We start from the raw sequence: 14,215 nt of genomic DNA, 5'->3' as shown, positions 1-14,215 counted from the left end.
AGTTCTGCACATCTTTCAGAGAGGAGTGGCAAAGATTACAAACTAGCTAGTTAGTCTCAACTACAGTCTGACAGTGATACAGTAGAATTAATTAATGTTTATCAGATCTACAGTGCTACTATGACTTTTCAACTCTATTAAAGGACACTTTATGAACTGCAAACCAAAATATTTACTAAGTATTTTGGATAGAAATAAACTAATGAGACAAAAAAAAAAAATTGTGATTTTGAATCATTTGTGGTTTGTTTTTCTTTTTCAAACATAAATCTGATTCAAAAACCAGTAGATATTGAGCAAATTTCAGCAAACAGTAATAAGAATTTAACAGTTTTCATTCTGAGCTGCTATTAACAGAAGTGTTCTGCAGCTGGCTGTAGCTCTCCAGATCCATTTCCCCTTTCTTGCTTACCTCTCAGCTTGTGAAACAAAGGAAAAGGCGATCTTGAGGTTTTTTGTTTAATTTTTTTATTACTTTACTGTCCAGATTTGGAATTATTGTTTTAGTTTTCCCTGCACAGACTTGTCAGCCCAGTCATCTTTGTGCACTGATACTGGTTACAGATTGCGTTTGGATTATATGATACCATTGAATTTACCAGAGATTAATTTTGCTGGGGCAGTTATATGTTTTCTATATATGTGTTCTCTGTGTGTAAGAATAACCAGGCAAAATACTTCCAGCATCCATTTCATCAAGATGTATGCTTATAATTTCCATTAAAGAAATTCCAGGGAGAAAGTTATTTCCCTCCTCTTCATTCCGGTATTATGAGCTCACTTACAGGAGGGCAGAGGGGTACCAGGTTTCGGGCGTAAATTCCTTTGCCAGAGGAATGTGCAGAGAGACACAGGTACAGGCTAGCTCCATGACATACTTGTTTAGAGGGGCCCTTCTGCAACCCAGCAGCTTACAGATCTCAGATTTACAACACTTCTTTATATGCATGTTTTTGTTTAAAAAAAAAAAATAAAAATAGGAGACAGCAGGATTAATCTTTATGAAGAACGTTGTGAGTTTTTTTTAATGTTCAGATAGTGGTTGTTGTTTCTTTTTTCATTCCCCTTTTATACATAGGCAGTAAAAGAGTATTGTAAGACCCTTAAAAGTTGTGGATGTGATAGTAAGAAAGAAAGGTAGACACCATTAAAAACCACTCACTCTGCTGTCAGATGTAGTCTATGCTATTGTGTTTAACTGAGGTCACTGAGAATTTAGCCTGCACCTTACATAGTATGTCATTTGAACTGATTACACTCAGTTTCTTCTGGAATTTTATTTAGGGTCTGGCATGAGTAATCCTTATTTTCCTTACATATTGAATGTCAGCAGCATCCTATGTCTGATTATTTAGATGTTACCTCACACTGTATTAAAGTAACACTAGTATCAACTTGTATCTTGAAAAAGTTGCAGAAGAGAAATAAAATGCTTCCGTTAAATAAGTTCATCATAAAACTACTATGGGAAAGTAATTCAAATTCTGTTTGAAACTAGATTCTCTCTGTGAGATGAAACCCCTACAGTTCATTCAATTACTTGGCAGAGTTGTGAAATTTATTGTACTTGCTCAGTTTATATCCACCTCAGCCTCTGTTCTTGATAAGCCTGAAATCGCTAACTCCTGTCTGATATCAAGGAACTGTAGCAGGATATTGACTTCTAACTGATATTTTATAGTTAGGGCAGGAAGCTAGTGTTTTACAGATAAAACATGAGGAGTTGGTTGTGGCAAAAGGTAACTGTTGGTAACACTGAAAGAAATTTGGGGGAGGAGTTATATGTATCCTCATTTGTGTTTTCCTCAAGTTTCCTAAGGTGATACAAGTATTTTGCTTTCTTGTTTTTCGTGAGTAATCTACCAGCTCTTCTCATATATATGAGTAGAGAATCACAATAACAACATACAAAACATGTATTTTGTCAAAATTTATCTGAATACAACTTTGAATCTAAGTTTTAATTTCAGAAAGCTAAAGAATTTACCTAAATCTTGTACTTTACATAGATTCCATTGAGGTTCCATGGGGACAGTCAGAAATTAGGATTACATAAAAGCCTAGACAGTACCAAACAGCATCTGTGTAAAGCAACAGACCAAAGTTAGTGTTACTTTGTTTTATTCGAGCTAGAAAGGCATAATGTAAATAAAAACATAAGTAATATAGTATATTGCCTAGGGATACAGGTGATTCCAGATCTTTTTCTTTACAGGAGGGTTGGGTTTAAGAGCACTAAGGATTTCACGAGTTTTAATTATGCTTGCCTTAGAATACTACGGTTTTAACGGTAGTACATGCTAATTTTTTATTTTAAAAAATCATGCCAGTCTTTAGCAGTCCTGCAGAATTTCCAGCTTTGATTTATATTGCAAGAAATTCATTTTTTTTTAAGTCTTACAGATATTGGGATTCTGTGAAGCTGAGAACATCCACTCTTATTTAAAATAAAATCTGAGTTCCTATCCCTAAATCTTAGACAAAAATTAAGGAAACCAGGAGAAAACAAAATGATCCTAAAAGTATCAAGTCTTCTTCATAGCTTTTAAGTCAGGTGCTTGATTGTAGGGGCCTGTTATGTGACATCTGGATGTTTGACTTCAGCAGTGTTGAGGAAATTGGGAGAAGGTTCCCTAGACTGGGTTATCTCAGACCTGTCAGCTGTGGGGTTTCTTGCATCTTTGTATGAAACAACTGGCACCTGATGCTGTTGGAGGCAGGATCTCTGACAAGCTGGATGGAGGTCTGTTTAGATAGGGATGGATTGAAGACCAGAAAAAAAAAATCAAAATCATACTTTTCTGGCCTGCAGAATCTGCTGTGTTAGTTATGTCATGTTTGATACATGCTGGACACAGTTAAGTGTTCAGAACAAAGTTCAGCTTTTGAAAGACATTAATTTATTGTGCTTTCTCTAAATATTTTTTTTAAATTTCTGTGTCTTTGGAGGAGCAGGAGAAAGGCTGTTAAATGGAGCAAGAAGCTCCAGCAGAGAAGCTTGCAGTGCAGGTGCCAGGAATCCTGTTTGCTGTTGTCATTACCTGGCAGGAGGCTGTGCCTATGCCCTGCATATGAGTAGGGGGAGGAGGGAGGGTAGCTGTTATTAACAGATCCTCAGCAAGCCTCTGTTATGTCCCTTTTTTGCGGTTTAATGTATAATTTGGTGCAAACTTTTATACCACCAACACAGCAAATGCAAGGTGTTTTGTTCAGTGTGAGGCAGGGAATATTTCTGTAGCTGGTTTAAATCCAAATAAATTAGATAACTTACACCTTAAGATAAGATAACTTATCTAACTGAATAAATCATGTAACTTCCTAGAGCATTCTTTATTTCCCATTTGTGCCACTCTGCAAGCCTATGTGCTTTAACTGTAATTAACTTAAAACATGTTATTCCTTTCAGTTACTCTTTCTATACTATTTGTTAGCAAAGGTCTTAAAATCTAAATTCATTTGGTGAAAAAATAATTTGAAACCTTTCTCAGGTCAGTTCATTTGACTGAAATTTGATATTAATTAATTTAGCCTTGTTTGCTGAGTACCTATGGCGTATAAGCTGCCATTGTTAGGGCACCTTTGCAAAATCTGAAATGAAATATTTTCTTTTGAGTTCACTGCTCATAGATAAATGAACACTCATGTAACTTTTTGTTTGGTTTTCTATAGAATTTAATTTACAAACTTTGCTGGAAAATAACCTTTTGCCCTTACTAATGTATTCTGTACTACAAAGGAATCTGCAGGGTGTCAGGGTGCACAATGTACAACCCCTGCTCTTCAATTTGAAGTTGCTGCTTGCCTCTGGGGAGGGGTTAGGAAGTTAATGTTTGGATCAGTTCATAGGATGAACTTTTGGCTCTGGATGTATTTCTCCCACTGCAACTGTAGGTCTTGTACCCATCACAGCAGAAGTTAGTCTGTGTGGTGAATGTGGGAGTATAGATAGCTGTGAATTTTTTCTTGTGGTTAAAAGAAGGAAATACAGCATTTATCAGAAGTCCAGAGCATGCATTTGTATTCAGACTTTACATTTCAAAAACACTCTTCAGGTAGTACTTACATCAACTTTGTTAAAAACCTGTGAGGTTTAATTATCTCCATGCACACATAAAGGAATAATTTTTTTCTGTAAGGTCACTTTGTGAAGTTGTGAGGTTTCTCACATTTTTATTACTACTTCCGTAATGTTCACACCTGTGAACTCAGGTCACCATATCTGACCCTACTGTACTCACGTGCATGAAAAGTCAGAATTGAAATACAATCCCTCCTTCAAAAGGTACATGCAAAACCTAAAGAAATCATGGGAAAATACTGCTCAGCAAGGGGCAGTCTCATCACACCAATTGTAGAATTGCACTGCTGCTATTTAAGAAACTGTGTATGCACAGCTTTCTCTGATATTCTGTTTTATGATGACAGCTCCTCTGCCTCTTAAAACATAGAGACTGCCTGAGCTAAATGTTTTTCCTGCTTATAGATGTGGAGGTTCAAGCCTGATTTTAATTTAAAATCACTTATTGCAATAGGAAGGTGTTGGTAATTAGCTAGCTGAGGAAAGTCTTGGACACAGTTGTTATTTCTCTGAAAACTGTTCTTTCTTCTTAGTCTTGCAACAAAGTAGTGGCAGGATGGTGAGCTCAGAGCACAGCTGTGCTTTATGTGGCTGGCATGTAAGTAGAGACCATAAAAAAGGAACCTTTCTGCAACAGTATTTTATTGTTAAGCTGATTGTTGATGTGATAGCTCAGATCATAAATCTTTTGAGTAAATGATCAGCGATCCAAAGGGATAATTCTCTTCCTTGCAATAACAGAAGTATTACTCTTCCAGAAAACATCAAATTATTTCATATACTCAGGAAAAATCTGCCCCTATACAGCCAAAAAAATACAGGAAACTCGGTCAAGCCAGAAAATACATCTCAGCGTTCACTCTAGGAACACATGCCTCTTACAAATAGAGAAATTAATCAAGGTTGTAATCCTTGGGTAAGATTAACATTAGAGTGTCCAAAGCTATTATACTTGATTCAAGTAAAAATGCATGTGGGAGTATGTTTATATACAGCTATTGCTTAGTTTTGACCTCTTGAAAATCTCAAAGGGCAGTAACAGCAGGTGGAAAGAGTTTTCAGGGTCAATTTGGCATCATATCCAGATTATTCAGTGTCTGTCTCTGACTTTTTTTTTGATCTCTGAAAGAAGGTTAAAGGAGGAGAGGATATTTAGCCAATCTAGTTTTGAGCTAATTTATCAATTTAACTGAGATGTGACTCAGAGAATAACCATTAACAACCTGAGTACTTTTATGGCCAAAGAAGGATGGTAAGAGGGAGAACCGGAGCGCCAAGGTCAGATGATGACTGACATAGGGAATGTAAATGCTTACCTCTGACACAAAGATCCTACATGCCATGAAAAACACTCTTGTAAACTGGCGTGTGGATGGGCAGTACATGAGAGAGCAACAGAAGAGGGAGCAAGGATGGTACATAGTACAGCTGTTCACTTATTCTTTCTTTGCAGTCGTACTCGGGCAACTCTAAAGGATTTCATCAGTGTAAACTATTTCTGTATGTCCCATTGTAGGCTGTGCAGCCTGTCCACATTCCATCACTCTGGGGAATGTGGGTTCAGGATAGTTATGCAGGTAGCAAAACCTAATATAGCCATTTTCAGATAATAAAAGAGATGAAACAAGTGTCATGTCATTGTGGAGTACAGTGTATTAAATTCCTGCAGTGTTATGTTTTGCAGCATACCAATAAATATTGCACAGCACCTTTGAATGGGTAGAAGAATACATGATTTTCTCTGAAACAGTAAGGAATTTTCAGAAGGCCAGATATAATTGTTTGTTTTGGAACACGACCAGGATGCAATGTCTACTAACTCCAATATCTCTGGTTTCCTAATGGCCACCAGATGCCAGGACCTCTGTTTTTTTATCTTATCTGAAAGAAAGGCTAAGTCATCAGAACCCCTGATAGCTCAGGATAGACTGAGATATAAATGCTTCCTCTAATTCCCAGCCCTGCCTGTTCTATCACTCACATTTCTTGTGAAGCTTCTTACGACAACACGGTTGTGCTGAGATTGGGATTTTTTGACAGGGGTAGGTGCAAAAGGTTGCAGCTTTCCTGTGAGATACACACATTCCTTCATGTCAAGGCAAGGGTTATGGTGATTATTGTCATAACAAAGACAAAATACATCTAAACACATTTCTCTAAAACATTTTAAAAATATTTAATCTCTCCCTCAGGAATAACTTAATGGTCAGCCTTTAAAATGAGAATTTGTGCTCAGTGATGAATTCAGAGGTAGTTTTTGAGCCAGAGTTAATTAGAAACCAGCTTGCTGCTTGCAATTTCAAGGGAGGGATTTAGTAGGTGACCTTTCACTGCTAGTTCTTTTCTTTCCATGAGCCTTCTCTTTTGCCCTTTTTTTCCCTTTTTTTTAAATACCATTAAGAAAGAAATCAAATACTTGACCATGTGCAAGAAAGGAAGTGTTTCATGAAGGTTTCTTCAGAAGACTTCCTTCTGGGATATTTTGCAAATCTATGTGTATTTGCTGGCCTTGTGAGGAAAATATATAAAAATAATGTTTCTTCTTCAGTCTGAGTGGTTCTGTCACACTGTTGTGTGACACCTTCACTCAGGAACTTGAGGAACAATGGGCTGTAAAATACTTTTCCAGACTTTTAGTCAGTAAGGATATTTTAATACTTTAATATTACTAAATATGTTAATTTCCACCATCTTTTAGATTCAATAGTGATTATATTTCATTACATGCTAGCAAGAGAATAAAAACAATCTCCTTTCTGAATTGGAAACAATGTAACATTTCTTTAATACAGTCATTTGTCAGAAAAAGAACCATAGTGTATTGGTTTTGCTTTCTGTATTTCTTTAGCTATTTAGATACATGTAAAATACATAACCAGACATGTTTCAGACACATTAAATAACTTTATCATGTTATATTTGTTAAGAAATGTTGTGCTGGCTATGACCAACTACCCTCAATTATAAAGAAAACAAATCTTTTTTCTGAACTTTCCTTCTTGTATGTTGTGTGACCAGACATATAAGTCTTGCAGTCCCTGAAATTTTGGACACTAGCTAGTGTTCAAAGGAGGATGAGCAGCAACTGTAGTTCCCTTACTGAGCCCTCAAGAAGCTGGTTCGTGTTTTCAGTCATCACAATTACCTGGAAGTACAGGACCTAACCACGTATGTTCCAGGTGAATAGGTAGGAACTTTGACCACTATTTTGAAGTACCATCTTAAATTCCATATGCTGTGCCATGCATTTTTGTTAATAGGGCTTGGAGAGTCATGTCAAAAGCAAAGTCTGTTGTCTCTCTCCTTTTTAATGCTGAGCAGGGCTAGATATGCAGAAAAAGCTACCGGTATTGTGGGACAGTAATGAGCCTGAGAAGAGTCAACCTACCACCTGCTGCACTGCAGGATATTTCACTCTAGCTCCTACACAATGTACGTGCAGTGAATGTTTCACATAAACTCAGCCAGACCAGAAGCAGAAAGAGGAACCTTTCAGTCATGGTCCTCCTCTTTCAGACAAACCCTAGGAAAAGATTTCTGATCCTGCATGTATGACTACTGGACATCTTCTGTTCCTTTTTAAAAAATTATCAGAGTTCAGCAATAGCTGCAAACTAGAGCAGCAAGGTTTCTAGTGGTCCCATTTATAGGGCAAAATGGGGAGTGAGGGGAGAGTCAAATTGCTTAGTGAAATGCATCTGCTTATTCCAGAGGGAGAATGACAAAAGATGAACTTGACTGTGCAAGTCTGAAGTACGCAAGAACAGTCCATGTCCTGCGGAATGCAGTGAAAACTGTACAGCACTTGTGTGGCCCTTGAAAGTAAGATTGAATTTACAGTGGATGTATGGAGAGGTGCAATATCTGTTGATGGGAAGGGAAAGCTATTTTATTTTTACTACAAGTGCCAATACTGTTCTTTAGCAAGAACTTCTTTAATCCTTAAAGCCTTGCAAATGAGTTTGATATACCTCAGCATTTGTGGAAGAGCTGTGAGCAGATTGAATTTTTCTTCTGGTTTTGGGGTTTTTTTGTGGGTTTTTTGTTTTGGTTTGGTTGTTTGCCATTCCCCTCTCCTTTCCCTCCCTCCAGCTAAATTCCAGCCCACATCTGCCTTTCCACTGAAAACTTAAAACCTTTTTTTCCTTCTGTGTGACCTTTGCCCTCCCTCTAAGCAAGTACTAGAGAGGGCCAGGGCAAGGGCCTGAAATCTTGTCCGTCTCCTCCCAGCAGTAAGAGTTCTTTCTGAACAAGGGCAAAATGCAATGAGAAAATGAGGATGCACATTGGAAGCCAGTCCAGCATGTGTTAAAGCCTCAACACTTGGATGTTATAAAAACATTAGCATCAATGTTTTGCGCAGGACTCTTTTTAATCCTGTACTATTTTTTTTTCCTTAAAATCCAGGTACAGGTGGGTGCTTCTGCTCTCGTTTTTTGGAACCAAAGTACTAAAAGCACTGAATTGAAGATTTGAACACTTCCATTTTCAATAGTTCCAACAAGAAGACAGTACTGCTGCTGTCAAAATGTAATTATTCACATAGCTCTTATATCTCTAATCTGACATGAAAAAAAATGCCTTAGATGGTGTAGGCTACATTTGTACTCAAAGGAAAATGCCAACATCAAGACCTACATATTCCCTCTTACAAACTGTATGTAATTTATTTCTTCTTTTCCAAATGAATGATCCCTTTTTCCTTTTCATTCTGGCCTGTAAAGAGGTACTGAAGACTAGGAGCTGCAGCCTGGAAAAATACTTCTGAAATCAAAATGATTGAAGCTGATAGTTAGATATTCAGTTAGGTCTTATGAATCCAGTTCAGCATACATGAGCCATAGCTTGATGGTCAAGATTAGTACAGAATGACTAAAAAAAAAAAAAAGTATTTCCTCTTTTCAAATTTCTGGTTTAAGCCACATGAGAAGTGGGTGTTTGTTTCAACGTTTGAGATATTTATTAAAAATCTTGAGATTTGTAGATCCCTTCCACCCAACGCATTCACAATGCTACTTCACTCACAGCACGCTGAAGATGTGGCCTGTAGCCATTGTTAGATGTGAAGTGGTGATCCCATTTCCATGTTCAGTCAGTCTCTACATCCTCTGTAAAGAATATTATCAAAACAGCTATTGGAAAAAGAGATCTTGGATATGGGAAGTGCGAACATCTAACTTGTACTGTAAAAGCTTCAAGGGCTTGAATATGGCTCAATTTTTTTTATATATGGGAACTTGAACTTTAAGGCTTAAGATTTGGGAGAGTTGGAGGTGTGAAGAAGCTAAGGTAGGTTCTTCCTTGTAATTACTTTGTATCCAACAGTGGTCTTAACTCAGTGGTAACTGAAATCTTCAAAATCCGAAATCTGTTTGCCTAATAGAAATGTTTGCAATTGTGAGATGTTGACACTGAAATTGCATGCATTGTTTGTAAAGCAGCTCTAGGTGTTTCAAAGGTTTCAATGTTTCGATCTCTGGCAACACTGGAAAGTTCTGATGTAGGAGACACTTCTTCCAGAAGATATATTTTGTTACTGCTGAATGCTCAGAATACTTCAGGGTTAAATTTACATGACAGGAGTATTCAAACAGAACTTTTCCTTTGTTCCAAGTTAATGTATGTATCTACTGCACAGTATAAATAATGTCTTTTGCTCAGAAATATGTTAGCGAAGGTATGTGAAAAGTTGAACATTCTTTGTATTCTGGCTCTTACTCTTTATGTACCATTCTAATAGTTTTTATAAAGCACAAAAGCAGGGAGGGATAGTTTACAGTGTCTAAGCTGTGAGGTGACTATCTCTTTGTCTGTTTTGGGGTTTTGCTGACGTATACTAATGCCAGGCTCATGCATTTGCTCTGTTATTTAGATCTGTTAAGAGATAAATGTGTCTCTTCGTGTAGTTACTAAATTTAAAGGGGCTAGGTATAGCTCTGGAAAGTTGCTCAGATGAAAAAAAGGTCAGTCTTTGAGGTACGGAGAGATTGATTGATTGGCTTTGAATAGCTTTAAATGACCCATTACATCATGGTAACGTGTTTTGTAATGAGTAGAACTGTGGTCCTGTATAAAAAAAACCCAAACATGGAGACCATTCTTTTCTGCTGTATGCTGGACAATATCAGTACTATAATTTAGAGTATCCCTTGTATCTTGGCATTCTAATTTTATGTATTCTATTCGGAGCATGTCAGTGTCAAACAAGTCAAAACAAATATGAGACTGAAGTAGCAAAAATGAGCCAAACATATTCTTAGTTGTGTTGACTCCGAAGTCTCTGCTTGCATCAGTTGTGAATTTGGATCCAAGACTTCATGCAAATATATATCTTTCTCAGAGACAAAATAAGGAGGCCAGGTGAAGTGTGTGTATTTTCACTCTCCCTCGCCTTCCCTGACTCTCCTGGGTTTTTGGAACCGTAATGTCTAAGAATGACCTGAATATTGGGGAGAAAATATTCATACAAGATCATGTGGAAATTATTGGCCAGTAAGACTCTTCAGCTGTCCTCATGAGATCAGAGTTAAATGCTTCTGTGGTGAGTAGCTCTAAATGCATTGATACTTATTGACAAATTTTGCTCTTTATATTTTACTTCATATGTTGAGCGAAGAAAGAATGTAGAAGGGAGGAGCATGAGTTCTTCAAGAGTGGCAGGGAAGTGGGAAACTGTGTATATTACCTAGGCTAGCAGAAATGTTTAAGAGTTTGATTGTTCTTAGAAGAGATGCTATTTTCAATTCAAAGGAACTGTATTTAAAAGATCCTAAGGGTTTGTGTGTGTGTTAAAAAGATCTAAAATTATTGCATTTCATCTGCTGATATGGTCAATATAAGGTCAAGGATACCTTATGATCAAAAAGCCTGAGCATTTGCCTGTATTCTTATGCTTCTGGCTTCAACTACTTGATTTCTTCTGCTGCATTCAAGCTGGGCAGAAGTCATAGAACATCCAGTTCTTCCTATAGTCCAGCCATTGAGCTGAATGGGGAGATTTTATGATTTAAGAGACCCTGGAGTGTATTCACTGTTTAAAATGTCAGTGTTTGTAAAACTATCCTTGAGCTGTCTTCTTTAAACATTCTGTTCAAATTCCTCACTGGAGAAACAAAAAGCAATCCTATCAGATATCTCCTGGCAGAATTCTGTTTACTTTGCTTTAACAGTGACACCATATATTTGTTTAAAGACAGAGAAGATATATGTACAAAGGAAGGCAGAATTGGCCTAATAAAAATGTGGGTGAGTGGACAGTGAATAACTTTATTCTCTGAATGAATGTAAATTACTGTGGTATGTTGTCTTTAGATGATAACCTCCCAGATTGGTTCTCCTTATTGTTTGCATCTCATCAGTTCCTGTTTTCTGAAAACACTTGTTTATTTCACATTGCTTACATAAAAGGAGTCTTTGAAGATGGTCTACTGTAAGAGAAACAGCCTTGAGTCATAATGAAAGTGCCAAGCTGGAATCAAAAAAGTCAAGAGTTTTGATTGTGGAAGCGCTGTGTGACCACGAGTCATTTTTCTAACTCCCTTCTGCATTTCACTCTGCAGCTGTGAATGGGAATAATGATACAGATGATGAAAAGCTGCTGCCTAACATTGATGAAGTATATAGTATTTCCAACGTACTTTAAGCTCTAAATTTCAGCAGATGCTATGTATGGACAAACATTTTGCCAGGAAAACAAGTTTATAACATCTAGCTGTGCTAGCACTGACGTATAAGTTGTCCTCAAGTCTTACGTTGCATCTGCATGTTGATCTTACAGTAGTAGTCTCTGATTTCTGCAATACTATTTCTGCTGGCATCTTAAAATCAACCGTTAGAAAACACAGAGGAAGGAATCTAGCTAGGTAAATTACCTAAAATAGTTTTGTGTGGTAGGTAGAGTTTTTAATGCAGCCCAAGGCTTTGGACAGTGCTAAAACTTATCTTCTACAACATAAAGCAGTACAGCATAATTACAAAATCATGAAGAGAAGTATTTGTGGCAATGCTCCAGCAATGTGTTAGGAGAGTATACTTGCTTTTGGTCAGGAGCTTTTACAGAAGTGTGGTTAAGATGATGTTTATGTCAGATGCATTTAAGTATCATGTCTTTGAGATTACCTAACACTGTTGAACTATGTCAGGCTAGATTATGCTTTGTCTTAAACTAGTGGAAGCTCCCAAGAAATCTGGGATGGTAGATTCTCTGCTGAACTACTTTTACCTTCTGACGTTCATGGTAGTTTGTCACTTTTGAAGTGATATGAAATCAGAATTGGGACCTGTGTTTATTTTCACCGTGCTGTCCACTTTTAAGCCAGTCACCTTTGCTGGCTTTTGCTAGCCCATTGCTTCTATGTTTAGTGTAACAAATTATTTACTAGCCTTCCGATAACAAGGAACCAAAATCTCTAGGCTAGCTCATAAGGAAAGACATCTGAGATCTGGCTGTCGCATGTACTGGGTACCTTCATCCCAGCTGGAGCAGGTTCGGATCAGGTCCTCTTAAAATTGTAACCATTGAAACAAAGGGCCCCGTCTTCTATGATATTGAGCTTCTTTAGCCACGACAACTTCATTCACACGTTCTGATGTACATCAACAGTAAAATTTCACTCAATTTATTTTTAAAGTGCCATTTGAACCTGGCAATTAAGTCAGTTTTCAATGCATCTTGCTGTCCACTTGTGTAGCCTGTGCTTCATCAGCTTCCCTATGAGGAGATTAAGGCAGACAGTGTTGAACGCCTCAGTAACATAAACAACATCCTCTCCTCTCCCCTCATCCATTGAGCCTGTCATCTCATTGCAGGAGGCTATCAGGATGATTAAGAATGATTTCCCCATAACAAATCTGTGCTGACTGCTTCTGATTATGTTCTTGTCCTTCGTTTTTGGAATTGGTTTCCAGAAGGATTTGCTCCACTAGCTTCCCAGGGACTGAGATGAGGCTGACTGGCCTGTAGTTCCCCAGATTCTCCTTCTTGCCTTTCTTGAAGATAGGAGAGACATTTGCTTTCTTCCAGACCTCAGGAACCTCTCCTGATCACCACGACTTTTCAGAGATAATCAAGAGTACCCATGCAACATCAGCCAGCTCTCTCAGCACTCATGGGTGCATTTGTCAGGTCCTATGAACTTGTCTATGTCCAGTTTGTTTAACTTATCCAGCAAGGATAAGTCTTACAGACTGCAACCAGTATCTAAAAGATGCTGGATCTACAAACAGGTTAAGATTCAGTCGGGGGCTAAAATATTGGCTTTTTAAATGTGGTTGTGAAATGAATGAACATTGCTATTGTGATTTAGTTAACTGTGACCTTTAAAACATCTGCTTGTAAAGAGAGGTTGTTAAGTAGGACTGTGGGCCAGAGCACTTTGTTCTTAAAATGACATTTTTTGGAACTTTCATTACAAGGACTGGCTGCTCCTTGCTTTGAGAGAGGCCTCTACAAAACTGTACTGACATGTTAAATTCCTCTCCCGTACTGCTCCTTCTCTGTGCTGCTCTACTCCTGCCATGTGCTCAGTCAGAAGGATTATTTGCTTATAGGTTTGACAATAACAGGAAAGCTATTCAAATGGTGAAAGTTTACTAGTGCTGTACAAAAGTGTTTAGTCTTGGCTTAACTTCCAAGAGCTGAGGCAAGGAAGTTTATCAATCTCAGTGTAATTATTTACTGTCTTATGGTGGTAATTTGTATGATCTAGTAGCTAATACTTTGCTGGGAAAATTGCTCCTCCACCATATGTAGTCTTTATATAAAAATTCTGTGTAGGAAAGAACAGCATTAAGCAGTCTAGTGATTCCAGTCTTGGAACAACATTAGTAGTTCCTCCACACCACAGTTCAGTCTCAAGACCAGTAGATTGGAGTACGTATATGCAGTGACTGCTGCCCTGCGGAACATATTGGTGAGCCCTTACTAGCATGCTGCAAGGTTAGCACAGCAACTCCTTCCTTGGCGTGTTTATCCAATCATCTTTGGCGTCAGATCCATCCACTGCTCCCTTCTCTACGTAGCTTTTTGTATGGATCGAAATGAAATGTAAAATCTTTGATAGTATGGGAAGAAAGTAAAGCTGAATATGGTTAAAAATACCTGATCTTGAGAGCTGAATAGCTGTGGACCTTTCCAGT

General features: G+C 37.7%; 1 protein-coding gene across 2 annotated transcripts in view; it reads left to right on the top strand.

Moving 5' to 3' along the window:
* The window catches only part of COL4A6 (collagen type IV alpha 6 chain), a 137,070-nt gene that overhangs the window by 11,288 nt on the left and 111,567 nt on the right, over positions 1-14,215 (top strand). The window lies entirely within an intron of this gene.

Source organism: Balearica regulorum, chromosome 11 (genome assembly GCF_011004875.1).
Source record: "Balearica regulorum gibbericeps isolate bBalReg1 chromosome 11, bBalReg1.pri, whole genome shotgun sequence".
Taxonomy (NCBI): Eukaryota; Metazoa; Chordata; class Aves; order Gruiformes; family Gruidae; genus Balearica; species Balearica regulorum.
The sequence above is the reverse complement of the archived record's forward strand: the minus strand, read 5'-3'. Positions and strand labels throughout refer to the sequence as shown.